General features: G+C 37.9%; 2 long non-coding RNA genes across 2 annotated transcripts; one reads left to right on the top strand and one right to left on the bottom strand.

Annotated features, from left to right (window-relative positions):
• On the bottom strand, positions 1–2102 carry LOC134804519 (uncharacterized). The gene is made up of 2 exons (XR_010146132.1): positions 1936–2102; positions 1–1313 (listed from the first exon to the last, which is right to left on the bottom strand). It is a non-coding gene; the product is annotated as an uncharacterized LOC134804519 (long non-coding RNA).
• On the top strand, positions 1187–1598 carry LOC134804520 (uncharacterized). Its single transcript, XR_010146133.1, has 2 exons — positions 1187–1259; positions 1533–1598. It is a non-coding gene; the product is annotated as an uncharacterized LOC134804520 (long non-coding RNA).
• Positions 2103–7463: the final 5361 nt, after the last annotated feature.

The raw sequence follows: 7463 nt of genomic DNA, 5'->3' as shown, positions 1-7463 counted from the left end.
ATTATTTAAGAGCCCTTATTCCTTAGAGCGTTCACCGATTTTGCGAAATAACACTCGATAGATGGCGTTAGCGCTCGGTACGCGAGCGCCGGCAAAGCTAAGCGCGTTTCAACGCAGACAAGAATAATTTTGATACTTTTCAATTTAATTTGCAAGTAAATTTATTTTAACGTTATATTGGCACTCTGTATTTTATTTTATAAGCATGGTAGTAGTCAATAGAGTATATGTGATGAGATAATATATAACCAACGACGAGTAAAAAATAATGATTGTTTACCTCTGTATGTCATGGAATTATTGTGACAAGTTCATCCACGAAGTCAAGTAACTTATTCAAGTCAGTTCACCAAGGAAGTTGAATAATTAAATGTTTTAAAGATAAGGTTATATTAAATAATAATATATACAGGGTGGCCAAAAATAAGTGCATTCCCGTTGCCAGGGAGGTTTAGGGATTATACTGAACTAAGCAACCGCGAACCGCGATGGGACCAACCCCGAAATCGCGAAAAAAAAATTTGGCTATTTCATACATTTTGTCTAGTCCATTTTCTATGGGAGGGTAATTTTTTTTCCAGCAACCATTTTCTTGCCAGCAGCGGAAAAGCACTTATTTTATGGCCACCCTGTATAATGACAATAAATTCGAGAGTACCTGCAAGTAACAACTACTGAACTCTCTGAAGTTCGATTTTATGTCTAAAACAGAAGTATCTCCGTTTTTAGGGTTCCGTACCCAAAGGGTAAAACGGGACCCTATTACTAAGACTCCGCTGTCCGTCCGTCCGTCCGTCCGTCAATCACCAGGCTGTATCTCACGAATCGAGATAGCTAGACAGTTGAAATTTTCACAGATGATGTATTTCTGTTGCCGCTATAACAACAAATACTAAAACAGAATAAAATAAAGATTTAAGTGGGGCTCCCATACTGTTGTAAACGTGATTTTTGATAGAAGTTAAGCAACGTCGGGCTCGGGCGGGGTCAGTACTTGGATGGGTGACCGTTTTTATAGATAATGGTACGGAACCCTTCGTGTGCGAGTCCGACTCGCACTTGGCCGGTTTTTATTTAGAACGAAGTTGATTTATAAGGTTTACTTGATCCTTGTGGGAAGCAAATGAAGCTTTATTTGTAAGTATGTATGTAAAATAAAATAATATTAATAATCTATCAACCGCATCTAGATCGATAGTGCTCGTCAAGGAAAATCTATTGAGCCCAAACACGATGGAGTTATGATGAGTAGATTAGGAGTTCTGGTGACCAACTCCTGACTCCATCATGAAAACCTGGACTTCATCTAGATTCTAGATCGATGGTGCTTGTCGGGGCAAATCTATTGATCCCAAACACGATGGAGTTATGATGAATAGATTAGGACTTCTGGGGACCAACTCCTGACCCCATCTCGTAATGGAGTCAGGAGTTGGTCACCAGAAGAGTCTCATGACTCTGGACCTCATCTAGATAGATGGTGCTCGTCAGGGCAAATCTAATGAGCCCAATCACGATAGAGTGATAATGAGTAGATTAGGATTTCTGGTGACCAACTCCTGACTCCATCATGAGAACCTGGACTTCATCTAGATCAATGGTGCTCGTCGGGGCAAATCTATTGAGCCCAAACACGATGGAGTTATGATGAGTAGATTAGAACATCTGGTGACCATCTCATGATGGAGTCAGGAGCTGGTCACCAGAAGGGTCTCATGACCCTGGACCTCATCTAGATAGATGGTGCTCGTCGAGGCAAATCGATTGAGCCCAAACACGATGGAGTGATAATGAGTAGATTAGGAGTTCTGGTGACCAACTCCTGACTCCATCATGAGAACCTGGACCTCATCTAGATCGATGGTGTTCGTCAAGGAAAATCTATTGAGCCCAAACAGGATGGAGTTATGATGAGTAGATTAGGAGTTCGGTGACCATTACTGACTCCATCATGAGAACCTGGACTTCATCTAGATCGATGGTGCTCGTCGGGGCAAATCTATTGAGCCCAAACACGATGGAGTTATTATGAGTAGATTAGAACATCTGGTGACCATCTCATGATGGAGTCAGGAGTTGGTCACCAGAAGGGTCTCATGACCCTGGACCTCATCTAGATAGATGGTGCTCGTCGAGGCAAATCGATTGAGCCCAAACACGATGGACTTATGATGAGTAAATTAGGACTTCTGGTGACCATCTCATGATGGAGTCAGAAGTTGGTCACCAGAAGGGTCTCATGACCCTGGACCTTATCTAGATAGATGGTGCTCGTCAGGGCAAATCATTTGAACCCAAACACGATGGAGTGTTAATTAGTAGATTAGGAGTTCTGGTGACCAACTCCTGACTCCATCATGAGAACCTGGACCTCATCTAGATCGATGGTGTTCGTCAAGGAAAATCTATTGAGCCCAAACACGATGGAGTTATGATGAGTAGATTAGGAGTTCGGTGACCATTCCTGACTCCATCATGAGAACCTGGACATCATCCAGGTCGTCCGGGTATAATAAAAATGCAAACCCTAACCAGAATTCAAGTAACACTGAAAATCTATCACATAAGCGAGAGTCGGTTGTTAAAATTAAATATGGTGTAAAAAATGTACACCCTTGGATCAAGATTTTCTAATCATAGTATACAGCACTTCTCGGAACTCTCTCGATGGTTACGAAAGCAACGAACGCCTGACGGTCGAGCACAGGTCCGTCCCCTAAGCGCACTCGGCGGAGACTGAGCGCGCGGTGTCGGTGCAGCGTGATTTATACATCTTTAAAAAAATATAGATTTACGGCTAGGTAGGTCCTATAGTTATGATTTTTTTTTTATGAGTAGACATAAAGTTACAATTTGATAAAATATTATTTTTGGGGCAAAATATAAGTCCAATTTGCGATAAAAAAATGTAATGTAACCCTGTTTTCACCAAAAAAATGAAGAAAACTCGGAAGGTTTTTTATCAATTTTTTAAAATGAATCTTCGATTTTCAAGCATGTCAGCCCCTCGTACAAGATATGGTGAGTTGAATTGTAATCATTCATGTACCAAATGATTCTTGTTTACTGCAAAATTGAGAACCGAAACGACCCTTCTCACTGCAAAATTTGAAAAAGACTCCTAAGAAAACTCATTTATTTTAGGTTCAAAAAGAGAAAATGAAAATTTGAACGTTTTCAGCCCCTAGTTTAAGAAATGATTATTTAAGTACGTTATCAGTTTTTGAATAAATACTAATAGTTACGTCGTAATCTTAAATGAAAAAGGAAGCATTTTGCAAAATACGCTCGTCTGTAGGAGTAAGGACTCTTAAGCGTAAAAATATAGTTAAATAAATCCAATCACTTCATGATCTATAACTGCACAGAAGAACCTTGCTATTTATAATGTGAAACATCCTTAAATTTCCCAGGAACATTAACAATAACCAATATTTTTCATGTAAATTATAGCGTACCTGTGTATGGTTAAAGATGGCTGATTTGGTGGTTTTCTTATGCCGCACCCTAATACATTACACACTGGCATGTTCGCGACGTAATTATTCACATTTGGCTTCAATATAATAATTAATAATTTTAATTTTCACCACGACTTTTTGACAGGACAAGTACCGGCTGAACTGACAGACAATGACATTTGGGTGACTAAACATGGCGGATTTTCGGCCGCATTAGGTATTTACGTATTTTCATGGAACACTTTATGTCCGTACTGAAATACTGTCACCTTTTTTTGCTATGGGTTACAGTGCTAAGTAAAAACGAGATAGATATATATTTATGTGTGTGCCGTCCAAATGGGTGCTATTTCTATAAGCAATTGTACGTATAGAACAATATGTCTTGTCCCTATTATATAGGTCTATGGTTCCTACGTGTGGGAATGATTCACAAAAATAATACTTCAAGTTTAGTGTTACACACAGTATTGCTGTGAGGATCACGTCGATGTAAGTATTAATTAATATTATTTTACTACAATTATTTAAAAGCTCACTTTGTTAGTAGGGTCGTGAGGACCTATTTATTTTCTGTGGTAATGTAGCCAGAGTATCTAAAGGCCCCTGTACACTATGGGCCAGCGTGGGCCAGTCTGGGGGACGCATTTATGCGTTAGAGGGAGCAAGTGATATTGCTATCTCATTCTACCGCATGGCTGCGTCCCTTGGACTGGCCGGCGCTGGCCCATTGTGTACAGGGGCCTTAAAGGCAAACTGTTAAACAGAGATGGTGCCTACTAGAATGAAAGAATAAACAAGAATAAGTACATGGTCTTACTCAAAATGCAGCCTGAAACTGCTTTGAACAGATATAATTTCTAATTTCCAGGTACATGTTGCAGTTCAAGCTGCTGATATCATGATGGACAAGATTTAAATGAATAAATAGTTGTGAATAATAAAACATGTTTTTGTTTACCTATACTACTTTTTTATTAATTTAGGAAATAATTAGGTAGGTATATGTTAACCATAAAAGAGTAACTATACATAGATGTTCATCATGTTCTGCACGAGCAGCTGATAATGATGGCTTTGTTAAGTAGCATTTAGTTGAAGTTGATGTAGGTTCTAGACTCTTGTTGTCCAACCAGAAGAGAAGTGTATGGTTTGTTATTTACTCTGTGCCCATGCATTATTTACTGTCGTCATGTATTATGACGATAAGATGTTGGTTTCAATCCAAAATGCTCAACATTGTTGTGGGCCCAAGTGCCTTAAAAAACCGATGATCTCCTTTGTACATTACATATCCCTCAGCCGTATCTAAATAGGAATCAGATGATGACCTGAAATAACAGAATATAATTAGCTAAATTGGCATGTATCTAATACAATATCCAAACTATTCCAAACAATGGTGACAAGCCGGTAGAAAGTATCCACTGAGTGCTAAGCGACCTAGGCAATGGACGCTTGTAATAATTTTAAGAATCCAATCTCCTTACAAATCGATTCAGTGAAAAAATATATGATGTAACTTACATTTTGTATTTTTGTTCCCCTAATTTCAGCCAAGTTATCGTTGGAATTGGATGCTATATGGATACATATATTCCAATAAATAAATATAGTTATATTATATCACTTAGGCAGATTTCTGGAATCAGCTTTCACAAAATTAGCGTATTTTGAAATTATCGATTTAGGGATTCAAATGAAACGAGTATTCCAGACTTTATTCCAGAGATTATTTATAAAAACGCGTGACACTGACATTGTCGACAAGTGACAATTACAATCAACTGACAATGACAACTATTTTTTAATGCTTGTTGTTGCTTGTGCTTTATTAAATCAGCCACGACATGTAATTTACGAGAAGTCGTATCTCATATTTTCAATAAATTATAAATATTCAACCGAGCCACGAATTACTAAATCATTCAAATTAATATCTTAAATTAACCTATATTTTCAGAAAATATAATAAAAATGGGGGTTTAAAAAAAATGAACAATCCTAATTACCCAATTTTTAACAATGTATTTCTTTATGTGGAACGTGAATGAAATGTCTTTAAAACCCATAGACCTATATAATAGGGACAAGACATATTGTTCTATACGTACAATTGCTTATAGAAATAGCACCCATTTGGACGGCACACACATAAATAGACAAATTTTACCTAAAAATAAAATTTATATTAAGTTACTTACCTTGTTCCAAGCCTTCAAATTGGAGATGGCGACATTCGTTTCATACTGGCAACACCACAGTTCCGATGACGTCAGGCGCAATACCGGCTTTTATAACGGGTTTTTTCCATGCTTTTTCGAATCCAGCTGGCAGGCTGCGCGCCAATGCTCAGGTCATTGGACTCTCAATTTGATTATCTTGACCTACCGTCCAATAGTATGAACGGTGGACGGTAGGTAGCCACTGTAGATAGACAGGTGGCAAAATAGCCACTGTGGGTAGACAGGTGGCGAAATTTTGTTATGTAAACAAACACAGTATTCAGAGTTGCTGAAGGTACTTGTTTTGTTTACAGAGGTAGCAGGTATTTCATTGACATAGCTGAAAAGACAAGCTTAAAACTAAACCCTAATGCTGAAATAAAAACTTTAATAAATAATACTTACTCTTGCTGAAATATAAGTATTATAATTATGATAAAATGCGTATGTGAATGAAATTATTCGTGTAGAGAAAATAAAATCAAAAATTTTACAAAATGCCAGCAGGCAGCAATGAAATCAGGCTTGGAACAAGGTAAGTAACTTAATATAAATTTTATTTTTAGGTAAAATTTGTCTATTAAGTTGACTGTACCTTGTTCCAAGCCTTCAAATTGAGAAGTGTTTGTTATCGACTGCTGGATGAGAAAGGATTGTTAATATTAAAAAGATCGCCAATGTGAATAAAAGACTAGATAGATTTATAAGAAAACCTGTATTGCATTACTATGAAAATCAACTAACACCTGATTGGTATGACCTTATATTTATTAATATTGATTAGAATACGTGTATTATATCGTATCAAAACATCTATCTAAAGGATTAGAATGTGAATTAAGAGTACTAACTGTTTTTCTATAAAACTTATGAAATGTAGTCTCACTTTGCCAATTGCCTCTTTCTAAGATATCATTAATATTATGATTATCAAGCCAGCCCGACGAAGCAACTGCGGAACGGACACTGCCCGCACTACTGTTTATATTAGCGTCTTTGAGGACTGCCTTTACCCATCCACCAATGATGGTTCGTGAAGCTGGCTTTACAGGACCACATATAGAAATAAATAGGTTATTTATATTCCCTCTTCGGTTCTGAGACAAGGAAATTAATAATTTTATCCAATAAACGGGATCTATATTTTTATTGTAATCACACGTTAACAATTTCCAACCAGATTGCCTGCGCGATGAACTGTCCGTCTTGGAACCGAATTCGGGCCAAAATATAATACAGTCAGAATCAATCTTACAACTGGAATCATTTATACTCAATAACGTCAGGTCGTGTACGCGTCGCCCTGAACAAAGCAATAACAAAATCGCACATCTCTTAGACACCTCAAATAAACTGGTTTGTACAGGTTCGTTATTCTCCAAATAAGTACACAAATCTCTCACATCCCATATACTCTCCTTACGAGACATTGGTCTACTCAAAGCTATAGCTTTCAAAGCCTGGCGAACAACTATATGCGAGCTCAGCGGTGGGCCTGAACGTACGGGACAAAAAGTTGAGACAACAGATTTGTGTAGGCAAATTGTACTATGCGATAACTTTTCTATTAAGTGTAAGTCTGTAAGAAATCTGGCCAAATCTTGCGGTTCTGGATTGTCTCTGGCGACATTATGGGCAGTACACCATCTGCACCACCTTAGCCACGCTGGCTTATAAGAAGCTAACGAGGATTTTCGCCAACCGCTTGCAAGTAAATCCTTTTGCTTATCGTTCCAAGTACCTAGCAATGCGGCCCACCCTGTATCAGCCAGACTTC

This window comes from Cydia splendana, chromosome Z (assembly GCF_910591565.1).
Source record: "Cydia splendana chromosome Z, ilCydSple1.2, whole genome shotgun sequence".
In the NCBI taxonomy this organism is placed as follows: domain Eukaryota; kingdom Metazoa; phylum Arthropoda; class Insecta; order Lepidoptera; family Tortricidae; genus Cydia; species Cydia splendana.
Note: the sequence above shows the minus strand (reverse complement) of the source record. Positions and strands in the feature narration are given on the sequence as shown.